The sequence below is a fragment of the Ictidomys tridecemlineatus genome, chromosome 1 (assembly GCF_052094955.1).
Source record: "Ictidomys tridecemlineatus isolate mIctTri1 chromosome 1, mIctTri1.hap1, whole genome shotgun sequence".
Lineage (NCBI taxonomy): Eukaryota > Metazoa > Chordata > Mammalia > Rodentia > Sciuridae > Ictidomys > Ictidomys tridecemlineatus.
The window spans coordinates 247,358,359-247,372,537 of NC_135477.1; positions in this window are offsets into that span (position 1 = coordinate 247,358,359).

Below are 14,179 nucleotides of genomic sequence, written 5' to 3' on the forward strand. Positions count from 1 at the left end.
TATCGCCAGGTAGTTTTCACTTGAATGCTGATTTAAAAAAAAAAAAGTGATAAACAAAGGTACATAAATTTAAATTTGCAAACTCTCTCTTTACACGGTCAGAAGGAAGAGTACCTTTTTGTTGTTGTTATTTTATACAGGAAAATTACCAGAAAGGAAGAGAGGGAAGCACAGAAGACACGGGGGTATCATTACATTGTGACAGATGATACAGCACAAACTGCTGTAGGCTCCCAGAATGATAAAAAGTAACTAGTTTATCTGTGATATTGCATTATATTTCATCAGATTCCTCACCCTTCTTCCATGTAGTCCCCTGTCCCACATCCTAAGATTCTGAGTCATTTCAAAACATAGCAGGGGAGGGGGAGATATTAATAATAAATAAAACACTCAGGATTTCTCCTCTAATTTTCCTCCCAAGAACACCAAGTCATCTTGATTATTTCCCAATATCCTTTGAAGGAGGATGCAGAAGGGCATCATAACTCCTAGCATATAGTTAGGGAAACTACATAAGGAAAACGAACAAATTATCCTTTATCATGTCAGTTGAAATAGGATTATAATTCTGATCTCTGTTTATCTTAGTGAAGGAAAAAAGACGAATGATGAGGGAGATATCATTGGCAAAATGAGTTATTTAAATTGTTCATTTATGTGTTATAAAATGAGAACATGAGTACTCTTCTAACACAGATAAATAAAACATGGTGCATCCCAATTTCCATTTTTTAATGAAATATAGACATATAAGCATAATTCATATTTGTGTATCCTATGCATAAAGTGGCATCATGCTACACAGTCATTTTATAGCCTATTCTTTTCAACATATTGTAAACTACTGCCATCCAGGTGAAACAACATTTGCAATGACTGTACTGTGATCCACTTATAGATGTATCCTAATTTATGTGTTTGCAGGAAAGCTTTTCCAAAGCCAGGCATGAATATACTTCTTTGATATACTTAAAGAAAGCCCTGAAAAAATTTAGACTAGTATCTTATGCAAAAAAATTACTGAGCACCTGCAGTATGCAAGACACTCTGATAGGAATCTCCATGGCAGACAATGTCATCACACTCAAGTACCAAAAATGTAGGGAGAAGGTAAGCAAAGCAGCCAGTAAATACAGTAGTATGTGGCCAGCCGTTCTCATAAACTGAGGCGATATTTCTCTAAAGATTCATTTGGACAAATATATCAAAAGTCTTAAAACTGTAAATACCTCTTGCCTGAACACACCCCTTCTATAAGTGAATCCTTAAGACGTAAGAGGCCAAGTTACAAGACGTTTTGTACAACGATGTTTATTGTAGTATGCTATGTAAAGCAAGAGAGGGAGCAAGCCAAATATCCTTAATATCAAAAGAGAACTGTTTAAATAAACCGGGATATATCCAAAGTGAATACCTTAAAATTACAATGCAGGCTATAAAGCCATATTCAAGTTACATGATTGTGTCTTTTAAAAATTGCACCATATCAACACGTGAGAATGTGCTCACATTAGGGAAAAAAACACCTGAGTTACGAGGGGACAGAGGACTTTGTTTCTTTTTGTTTATAAGATTTTCTGACTTATATGTAAAGAATGTAGGACACTTACCCAAGTAGAAATTAACATTGAGCATTTTTTATAGAGTGAGGTTCATGCAATAGAGGTAAAGACAGAGTGCTCTGGGAAATTGTAACACAATCTGAAGATAAGGGGGAGACTGCAGAGGGCTCCCAAATTCCAGACAGTTAAGCTGAATCTTTAATATCACATAGCAGTTAGCCAGTTTTTAAAAAGAGGGAAGAACCTTCCAGCATGAGCAGCAGCATGCCTAAAGCCTTGGATGCACATGACCATATGGCCCAGCCAAGGTTATATGGGTTGTTCCATGCTACACAGAGGTGGATGAAAATGGGAGCCAGCGTGTGTGTTTGATTTTGAAGTAGTGAGTTCAACTGCCACCGAAGCTTGTGCAGTATTGGAGAAATGGTTAAAGCAAAACTAATGATCTAAGGAATGAATGGGCAGTGAGAAACTGAGGTCAAGGCTGGCTCCTGAAGGTGCTGATCAGTGGGAAGACAGCGGGGTAGCCAAGAAGCCTTCATTTTTCAAGACAGGAGAGCTGACAGGTGTTAATAGGGAAAGAGCCAATATAGGAGGAGAAGTTTGTTTTAAGAACAGGAAAGAGTGGGAGGGCATAAAAATGTGGCAAAGGGAGATTCAGACAGCAGTAGAAAGCTGAGGATCCCAGCAAACAGGCCAGTGACATAACAGGAAATCATCCCGTGGCTTTAACCACAAAGCTATGTCATAAGAAGAACTGTAACTTTGATTTCTTAGAACATAAGACCAGTGAGCAACTTTGACCAGAGGACCTAGAAAACAGTGTAATCAGAAAAAAAAAAAAATGTGGTTGAACCAGAAAAGCACATATCGTTTCACTCTGTACAACAGTGAGAAATGTGCCGTGAAGTTTTTATAAAGGAAGACATCGTAGAAAAAGTACAGAAGGAGAGGGAAGGTACATCATAGGAGCATATGACTTGGACTTCTCATGGGGCAAAAAAACAAAAAAGCCTGGGACTGTAAGTGGATACAGCCATTATGGAAAACAGCGTGGAGTTTTCTCAAAAAATTAAAATAGAACTACCATATGATCCAGCAATAGCCCTACTAGATAGATATCCAAAAGACAATGAAATCAATATGTCAAAAATATATATGCACTCCCATGTTTATTACAGCATTATTGACAATGGGCAAGATATAGAATCAACCTAAGTATCCAATAATGAAGGAATGGATAAAGAAATGGAATACTACGGAGCCTTTAAAAACAATTGCAACAACATGCATGAACCTGAAGAACATTATGCTAAGTGAAATAATCTAAGCACAGAAAGATGAGTACCACATGATCTCACTTATAGGAGAAATCTAAAAATATTGAATTCAGAAGAATGAAATTATGGCATTTTCCAGTAAATGGATGGAACTGGAGACTGTCATGTTAAGTGAAATAAGCCCATCCCCAAAACACTAATGTCCAAATGTTCTCTCTGATATGCGGATGCTAACACACAATAAGGGGAGGAGGAGAATAGAAATTCATTGAATAAGACCACGTGGAATGAAGGGAAAAGAGCAGAGATGGGAATAGGAAAGATAGTAGGATGAAACAGACAGACATGATTTCCTACGTTCATGTGAATACATAACCAGTATAACTCCACAGAATGGAAATTTATACTCCAGGTATGTATAAAATGTCAAAATACATTCTACTGCAATGTATAACTAAAAAACAACAAATAAAAATTTTTTTTTAAAATAGTTGTTCCAGAACTTTTTACAGCCCAAAACAGCAGCACATGTTTCTGAGTTATACCTAGAGTCAATTTTGGGTCTGCCACTAAATACATAATCTTGGGGAAATTACCTAAACTCTAGGTTAATTTCCTACCTGTAAAATGAGATTGATGATATAGATAGATGGATAGATAGATAGATAGACCATATATCGTAAGAGAACTGAGATATATACATATCTGTTGCTGAATGTGCAGCAATTAATACCCACCTGATACTTAGTAAGCACTCAATAAACATACATGTTATCCTTACTAAAGATGAGGCAAGTAGTGTTATCTCTGCATCCTCTCCGCTGTTTAGCTAGGGTAGAAACCAGCTACTGGTGTCCATGATCAACTAAGGGGGAAGGTGCGTGTGTGTGTTGGGATGGGGGGTGCTAATCTCTCTTCAGTTCTGTGAGGATTTGCTGTCAACCCTCGGTTTTAAGACTCCCAAAACACCTGCAGTTTCCAGAACATAAAGTTTCTTAAGGTAAATGAAAGCAAAATTAAGTACTAGAAATGTCAAGCTAAAAAACTAAGGCACCAGAGAGGCTATTTTATAAGGAGGATATAACATAGCCCCATTTCTGTATGTTGTTTTTAAACTCTTCTCTTTGATGATGGATTAAGAAAAGCCAGATGGAGCTATGTTATGGCCCAAAATATGTGCCATAACACAGGACAAGTACCAGCTCATTCATGTTTGGTGGGCCCTGGTGCTGAATATCAAAGGTACTCATTAGGGGACTAGTAGTTTTTTTCATCTAAAAATATTTCCTCTTTTTTGTCAATCAAAAATCACTTGCTACAAACTAAATTGCCAGTAACATTTCTTAAGAAAATAGCTCTAAATCAGCATAAGAAGCATTGGGTTTATAAGGTAACACAACAGCCTCTAATGACCCACGGTGATTGGAAAAACCTGAAGAACTTGCTGGGTGGGTAGGCAAACACTTTCTGAGAAAGCTGTTTGGGGAGTTGGGAGATATATATATATATGAGCACGGGGTAAAGGCCAGTGAACAGAGTTCTTTCCCTGGATGATGTGCAGTACAGGGGCCCTCTGTTAACATGAGAAATGAATGGGTTGAGATAGCCTAAGCTAATTTTCAGTGTTGCTTTGATAGTTTGGGAAGAAATAACCCACTTAAATTCCTCTTGCTTCTTTTTTCAAGCAATAAAATTTAAGGCAAACTAAAACTATATAGTGTATGAATAAACAATTGGGTTTAAAAAAAACTTCAGTGAAAACAAGAACACGAGCACTTGACTATCCTCGTCAGGACAATTACCTATAGGGAGAAGGAGGAAGGGAAGGGTAGGTTAGGTGGGATGGTTCAGGAAGGTGTCAATGTCCTGTTTCTTGTCTTTAATGTAGATTTACTAATGTCTCTAATGTTTGTTTTTATATGAGTGTTTTTCTATAATCATTAAACTAAATTTGTCTCATGCAAGAAATCAAGATATTTATAGAAATATATTCAAACTAACAATAGTTATTTCTACTGAGAAGGAGTAGGCCTGTACTAGAGTAGATAGGCATCCACTATAAGGATTACTATTTTCCTGAAAACACATCAGTATCATATGGTGATATTATGAAAGTGCTGATTAGCTCAAGCTTTGATTCTAGAAATATTTAGCAACATTCTTTCAAGAATGCAGAAAGCAGAGGGGTCAGCTATCATTGAAACAGAAAAGGGGCTTGCTGGGTTGTGGCTCAGCGGTAGAGCGCTTACCTTGCATGCATGAGAAACTGGGTTCTATCCACAGCACTGCATAAAAGTAAATAAACAAAATAAAGGTATTGTGTCCATCTACAACTAAAAAAAAAAAAAAAAACAGAAAGGGTCACCCTCCAGGGGTGGTTGCTCTAAGCCCTTCTGCTGTCCATGTCTCCTTCAATAATGGACACTTTTTTATTAGCATATTATATCAAAATCAGGGCTTTTACTTTTTCCATTGACAGATAAAATTGCATGTATTATTATGTACAACATGATGTTTTCAGGATATATACCTTGTAGAATGACTAAATCTAAATGATTAACCTAGCTGTTACCTAAAATTAATATATTACTTACATGAAATTCCATCTTAAATCCATTCAGTTGGCAAAAATAAAAAATCAATCTAGCAATGCTTGGCTTGTTGAGAATGTGGATTCATAGAATTTTTTTATGTATTGCTGAAAGGAATATAAATTGAATTGGTCATTTTGTCATTATCTCTTGAAGCTGAATTTCACATATTAAAACCCTCTTCTACTCCTAGGTATATGCCCAATAAAACCCAGTAGAGAATACTTTAGAAATATCCTTTGAACAAAACCTCCCCAATCCTCACCCACTGACCTGGTAACCTCCACTGTACTCACTACTTGTACAAAATCAGAAACTTTAGATTCAACCTAAGTAATATCAACCTACATAATGTCTTTTTGTGCCTGGCTTATTTCTTAACATAATGTCCTCCATATTTATACATGTTCTCACAAATGACAAGATCCCATTCTTTTTTTATGACTGAATAGTATCCCCTGTGTATATATATCCCACATTTTATTTCCCCGTTCACTCCAAAAAATAGGTTTATATTTGTGAGAGTAATGACTCCATTTGTACAATTACAGGTATTCAAAGAATGTGGATTGTCTAGAGTTGTTACAGATCCGGCCAGTTTTGAATGCACTAGGAAGTAAGTAACCTGTCCCCTTAGGGGATGGAAACTTATCCCTAGTGCCTCCTCTGTCGAGGAATTGGTTGCATCAAAGGAGACTTGAGACTCACTAGAAGACATAGAATCAAGCCAACATGTTCCCTGACACCTGAAAAAATTGATTTCTGGGACTTTGTGGAGGCTGCAAATTACATTTGTGAATAGCTTTTGGCTTGCTTGGTAATGAGTGCTGGTTGAACACATATTTTAATATAATGCAGAATTGAGTCTGAGAAAAGTATTCACTATAACCTGATATCAAAGTGGGAAAGAAACTAACCATTGCTAATGCAAATATTTTTTGTGGCTTCTGATACCTACCAAAAAGGAAGAACCTAAGCATTTTGCATGACTAATATAACCTAAGTTGGTTCAAAACATGATCTTCTATTTTTTACTAATCTTTTTTCTGAAATTATTGACATTTTATAAATTGAGCATTATTTTACAATCAGAAAAGCATTCAAAAGGCCTGATAAGAAAATAAGCCAAACACATAAACAGATATTTCTGTTTTTTCACCAAAAAATCAAATATAATTAACAAATATAAAGAGCCATTCAGCATTATTATTAATCAGGAAATAACTACACAAAATATCATCTTAAAGCCATTCAATTGGTAGAAAAAAAATTAAACCTAACAATGATTGGCATTGTTAAAGGTTGGATTCACAAAATCTTTCATGTATTGCTGAAAGGAATGTAAATTTTCTCAATGCTTTGGAAAATAACTTGCCATTATTTCATGAAACTGAATATTCACATACTATATTATTTTTCACTCTTAGGTTTATACCCAATAGAAACCCCCAGTACTCCAAGAAACATGCCCAAGAATGTCTAAGCAGCACTATACACAAAAGGCCACACCAACAAATCACCCAAAATATCCATCAACAGAGTGAAGGGGAAAATCTGGGACATTTCATACAATGAAATACTCAGTCCTAACCTCAGAGACTTGGAAGCCTATGATAGTGGTGATTGCAAGTTCCAGGGCAGCCTCAGCAACTTAAGGAGACCTGTCCCAAAATAAAAAGGGGTGGGAATATAACTCAGTAAGGACCAAAAAAATAAATAAATAAAAATAGAAATGGTATTCTAGAGTCAACATGAATTAACTATAGCAATCCACAGCAAGATAGATGAATCTTAGCATGACAGTATTAAATTAATATGTCCCAAAAAATGACAAAGATACCACGACACCTTATTTCAGAATAGACATAGATGTAATAAAACTATGTTAAAAGATATGATGCTCTTGAAGCACATGCTCAACACATTTGATGGCATGGGTCCAAAGTCAAAGAACAGTCAGGCTCAGGAACTTCAAAGGAAACATTTCAGAAATGAGGCTATAGTAGAAGTCTATAAAGAGCCACAGGGCAAGTTTAGGGGCCTCATCAATTGAATGGGGAGCAGTTGATTAGAAAAGGTCTGAAGCACATCAAAATAAAATAGAAGGGATGAATTTCCTCAAGTGGATCTTAAGAAGGTCATGTACGCAGGAACACAGGAAGAAGAGCAGAAAAGCTTGGGATATGTTTAGGGTTTAGATGGTTCCAAGTGTACAGAGAAAGACCAAGAAACTGAGCTAAGACTAAAGTACATGCAGCTTTGAATAGCATTCTAGAACATTCAGACCTAACCCAGCTGGTGAGCAGTAAGTATCTGAGCATGGAAACAGAATGGTCAGAACTGGGTTTGCGGACAATTAGCTTGGGTGCAATGTGTGGGGCACTGTAAAGCCATTAAGACCAGATGTGGTTCCACAAGTGTCCAGGTAGGAAAAGCTAAGGAATGGAGCTGGATCAAAGCTCTGGAATGAAGAGGAAGGGGTGAGCAGAATTAAGTAGGAATGAGAAGAATTAAATAGGAATCTTGATTTTCAAGTCTGTGGCTGTGGAATCATGCGTTCATATAATAAAGACAAAGTTATCTTTCCAGCATTTAAAAAAAAATAAGAAAAAATCATTAAGTTCTTGAATTTTCTCCTAGCTGACATCTTTAAATCCATGAGAAGAAAAAAAAAAAAAGGAGATTCAGAATCAAGTTATTGGTCCCTGTCCAGCTAGGACAAGGGACCTTAGAAAGACTTCATTAGGAAGTATCTCAGCTTGGGCTGGGGCTGGGGCTCAATGGCAGAACGTGTGCCTAGCTTATATGAGGCACTGGGTTCCATCCTCAGCACCACATATAAATAAATGAAAAATAAAGGTACATCAACAACAACAAAAAAATGTTTTTTTAAAAAAAGTTTCTCAGCTTTATCTCAACACTAAGAAAATTCTCTTTAGTCAGCAAGCTCCTCTCTTAAAATGCGGATGTCCCCTGGAAGAGTGATTCTATTATTCACACCAAAGTCTAAATGGCAGAAACTGGAAAATCAGAATTATTTCTTGAGAGAAGGCACATTAGTATCATCATTTTACAGATGAGTAAACTGTGACTCACGGAAATGAGCAACTTGCCCAGTGTTGCACAGCTAGGAAGTGAAACGTCTGATGCTTAACCAGTTGTCAGATCCTGAGACCTGTGCTCTTTTCATTATGTCACATCTCCCTGCCACATCAATCAGGGAAGGCCACTGTCTGTGAAGGACAACACGAGCAGAAGAGTAGAAACTCTTCCGAATTAATGAACTGCCCTGCATCACTTCTCCAATTTCAATTTCCAAAATGAGAGTTATGAGGGTCTCTTAGTGGACTGAAAGAAGCAATGGACATATTTTCAAGTTTTAGTGTTTAGAGTAAAAGAAAAAAAAATCTCTCATTTGATAAGTATAGGGGTCCTGAGCTCAAATATCCTGGAAACCAGCCAAATTTACACATGAGTGAAGTAGGCCAAGAGCAAGTTACAAACTGGCAACTGAGACAGGCTCTATTTAAATGCCAATCCTAGCAAGGAAGGTGGGGAACTGGGAAGAGGGAGAGTATAGTCCCAACCATAGGAGGGGAGATAATTCCCTCCAGCTAGATATTTTCAGGTAGAAAAATGAGCCAGTATTGTCAAATGATCTATGCATTTTAAGAAGTAAGAAATTTAGAGAATTAAATAAAAATCACCCAGATTTTTGAAATGCTAACAGCTAATTCAAATATAAAACATGACACAACACAAAATTATAGAAGTGAAACCATGGATGTGGGCCATGGGCTACCAGTTTTTTACATCTGAAATATTGACAAAATATGCCCTTGAGGGTGATGTTGATGTTCTATTGTCACAAATCTGCTGAGCTGGAACACTATCAAATGTCAGCCAATGCCTTCTCTCAAGGATCCACTGGGAACTCAGAGCAGCCTCCTTAATTTGATTTAAGTAGGACTAGTGAAAGCCAACATGCTACATATTTAACATATGAAGACACTGACACATATCCATCACCCTGAGAGATACTTGATACCACATGATGATGTGAGATAGCTGGTTGATCCATGAATCAGCAGCAGGCTCTCTTCTAGACTATGAGGACAAAGCAATTCCCAGCAGTTGAGTTGCACGTGGAGCTTACATTCTGATATTGCAGAGCATTGACCTGAAGGAAAATAACTCAAGATGTGGCAATCAGGAAAAGATAGAGCGCTCTAGGGAAGCCTGTCTCAGAAGGGGTAACATCTGATGGAAAACAGAATGGGAAGCGGAGCTGAGATGTACCTAGGGTAGGAGCACCCAGAGGAGAAATGGCCTTTACAAAGTCATGGTGGGGGTATTCCAGGTGTTGCAGGAACACTGAGGCCAGGGAGGCAGAGGGAAGATTGAGATGAGTTTGGGCAGTAGCTAAGGCCCTGTGCACAGGGCCTTGTGGGGCATGGGAGGGTTTTGCTTTTATTCTAGTTGTATGGAAAAGCAGAGGCATAAATCAATCTGCCTTCCATTTTCAAGTTTCATTTCTGATGCTGGTTGGAGAATGTCTTTTAGGACCAGATATGCTATGTTGCAGTCATCAGGACAAGTGGCATGGGTGGGGACTCAGAAGATGACACCTGAGAGGGTAGAATAGTAATGAAGATAGAGTTAGCAGAATTGGCTGAAGGACAAGACTTGGGGATATGGGATAAAGGCAGGATCAGGAATGCCTGTTAGGATTTCAGTGTGGTCTGTCCTCGGAGGTATGGCAATTTTAAGAGGTGATGAGACCTTTCAGAGATGGGGGCATAGTGGAAAGTACTTAGTCATGGAGGATGCTACCTTCTGAAGGAATTAACTTAGTTGTTTTTTGTTTGTTGGTTGGTTGGTTTTTAGTTGTAGATGGTCACAATACCCTTTATTTTATTTATTTATTTTTAGTGGTGCTAAAGATCAATCCTAGAGCCTTGCACATGCTAGGCAAGCAGTCTATCACTGCACTACAATCACAGCCCCAGGAATTGGCTTAGTTCTAATGGAACCCTGGTTAGTTCTCCCAAGAGAGTTGTTATAAAAGTGAGCCTGAGCCCTAAATCACAACCTGACTTCCTCTCTCACTATGTGATCTCGTCATCCAGAAGGCCCTCCTCCATGAAGCCATGCACCATGAACTCTTCACTAGAACTAAGCCAATGGTGGCACCATGCCCTTGACCCTCCAGAACTATGAGCTAGATAAATCTCTTTGCTTTATACATTTCTCAGCCTCAGGTATTGTGTTAGAGTATGGAAAGTGGACTAATACAGGGCCTGAGGCTTTCCACTTAAACATCTGGGTAAGAGTGGTATTACTTGCTGAGAACAGAGCACTGAGAAAGAAAAGGTTTCTTTTTGGAGGAAAGAGGATGAGGAATCAAGAGTTTTGTGTTGAAAATATTAATTGTGGGACGTCTATTCAATATCCAGGTGTAGATGAATAGAAAGCTGAGTTTCAGAGTCACAAATTCTGGGGAATGGCCGGCACTGGAGTTAGAAAGGTGGCATCTAAAGCCACTGAAATGCACGAGATAATCTTGGAGACGGAGAGAAGGTACGGGGAGAGGGCACTCTTGGCAGGGGTGATAAAAATGAAAGGAATCCTCACTGAGACTGAGGCAGGTGGGCTAGCAGTGTAGAAGGATAAGCAGGAGTGTTAGTGTTCAGAAGCAACTTGAAGAAAGTGTTTTGGGAAAGCAATAAAGATTGGTGCTGAATGCTGTGGAGAAGTCACGGGAGATAAGGACTGAGAACGGAGTAGAATTCGCCCACAGGGGCACACTGAAGACCATGGTAAGCAGAGCTCCAGGGCCATCTTCACAGCACAGCAGAGTTTGACTGCAGTGAGCTCAAAGAGGCTGGGAAGGGAGGAGATTGAAACAGCAGTGCACCCAATTCCTTTGCGGAGCTTACTCAGAAAATACATTCACAGAGGAGAAAGGCTTTACGCCATATTTCAGACACCTTCATGTGTATCTAGGGACTTTGAAAGACAACGAAATTGTTCCACCTACAGGTGACTCCTTACTGGGGAAACCAGACTGCTAGTTCAGGTGCCATAATGAGCTACTACAGATTGAATGACTTACGCAGTAAGCACTTATTTCTCATGGTTCAGAAGGTTGAAAGCCTGAGATCAGGGTGCCAACGTCATCAGGTTCTTGGTAAGGGCCCTCTTCCTGATTGTGTCCTCAAATGGCTTTTCATCAGTGTGTGTATGCAGAAACAGAAAGGCCTTGTCTCCTCTTTTTTATAAGAGGATTAATCCCACCATGGGACTCGGCCCTCATGACCTCATATAAACCTCACTCCCGAAGGTACTGCCTCCAGATAACATCACATCACGTTGGGGACTAGAGCTTCAACATGGGAATCTTGTAGGAACACAAACATGCAGTCCATAGCCATCAGAAAGAGTCCCTCCAGCTCTGCGTCTCGCCTCCTTATCCTCTCCTCTACTTCTACTTCCTTGGAAAATCACCATAGCCCAGATCACTTTCTCTTCCCCTCTTTCTCTCCTTTTCTCTCCTTTCCCGTTCCTCATCAGGCCCTCTGATGACCTGATTGATGACTTATCTGCTCGCCACCCTTACCCCTCCTCTGCCAACCACCAGCCAGAAGCTAAGGAACGGTTCTGGGTTAGGAGCTGCTTGGGCTCTAAGCAGTCCCAGAAATGTCCCCAGGCAACAAGATGCTCTTTCCCCCAGTCACTGAAACCAGCCCGAGTCTAAGCAAAGTCAGCTGACAACGGGTCCTTCTTGTTCTAGCCTGTTCCTCTGCCCTCTGAGAGGCTGTTCCTGAAACGTGATCTCTGGTAACAAGGCAAAGATACACACTTCAGGTTGGGAAGCCAAGATGGAGGTGGAAGAAGTTCCCCCTTCTCTCTGGTTTTCCCAAATGGAAATAGGAAGAGGTCTCAGCTTCCCTCCCCTCCATGACTGGGTAGGTACATGTAGGTGAAGCAGGTGTCAGAAGACACTCAGAGCCTAGCACGCAAGGCTCAGGTGAGCACAGGTTTCCAGGGACCCTCAGGGGTGTGTTGACCCTTTAGCTACAATGTTTTAGTCACTGATCTTTCTCTCAGGACCAAATGGTAAGACATGACTTTTCCTAATTACCAACCTTTTTCTGGTGTTGACCACATGAAAACATGTCTGAGAAAAATCTGTCCTCTAGGGATCAAATAGGGAAAGGAGGAGGAGTAAGGAAAAAAAGGCAAATACCACAAACGGCCAGGAACATTTCTGGCCAGAGGTGTCCTTTCTAAAAGTGGTAAATGGGTTTAAAAACCACGTCATGGGGCTGGGGTTGTGGCTCAGCAGCAGAGCGCTCACCTAGCACATGCAAGGCTCTGGTTTTGATCCTCAGGAACCACATAAAAATAAATAAATAAATAAATAAATAAATAAAGGTATTATGTCCAACTACAACTAAAAAATAAATATTAAAAAAAAATGTCATCATGTCAGTGGAACAAATGAGAAACCACAACTGTGAGTCAATGGGTATTTGTTTATTCCTGTTGTGCTTTAGTGGTTTTTCAAAAGAAGCATTCTACCTGAGCAGAAGCACACATCAACTGTAGCCAGCTTTTCTACGAAGGTCAATCCAGAATCCCACAGATAAATTGCTTAAAATTGAGTACAGGGATATTTTTGTTTAAGATTTGTTTAAATGGAAACCTAAAGTTTTTGTAAATATGACATGTGAGACCAGTAAATGGGTCTTTTCGGTTCAGTAAGTAGTTAATATCTTAACGAATTCAATAATGAGTGCACCAATTGAAGCAGAAAAGAGTTGTGAACTAGCCCAAAGATTCATAAATCTGTCCCATTAAGAGGCAGGGGTAGACATTGAATTGTTTGCCCCCGGATACTAAGACATCTTAAATAATCCAAGATCATTTAAAATAAATCTGTATCTAAGGGGGGAAAACGTGTTTTGATTGAATCATGTGTTTTTAGACCCTCCATATTCACAAATTCTTTCTATATATGTGAAAGAATTGCTGTGCTCATATATTGATAAATAATTACACAGGTCCACAAAAAAACCCAAATATTTAATAATAAATCCCAACCATTATATACAATTATAATGCACCAATAAAAAAGGAATAAAAAGAGAATCTCATATTTTACTAAAAGGAACTCTATCACTATGCCTCATATTTTACCAAAAGGAGCTCCATCTCTATTCTAATTTATTTTTAGAAACTACAGATGGAAACAGTACCTGGTATGGACATTAGACTGATCAGTCAGGGATCAGAAACTACAAGAAGAAGAAATAGCAACACCACTAGCTACTGCAGGGGCAAGGGGAAATCCCCTGCCCATCACGTTCCCTTTAACCTAGTTTTCCTTCTCCAGCTGAAATATATTGGCTTCACAATGACTCCTGCTTCTGAAGCTGCCATGAGAACATGGTGAGGCATATGGGCACCTCAAAGCATCCCATGATTTTCAGAAAATGGGAAGACCAAAGCTGGTAAGCCTAGCTTACAAAGACAACTTCAAAATGAAATAGGAAATATGCTTCAACAAGCCCCAGGGCCAAAGGCCTGCAGGCTGGGCTTCCCAAAGTTCTGTTCTGATAAAGACACTAGAATGCTCACCCTCTGGTGAGACACGTGCATTCTGAAAGTAGCAGGGAAACCAGTGAGCAACACAACCAACCTCAGATCATTGGATAAACACCTTATTTCTCTAAGAAGA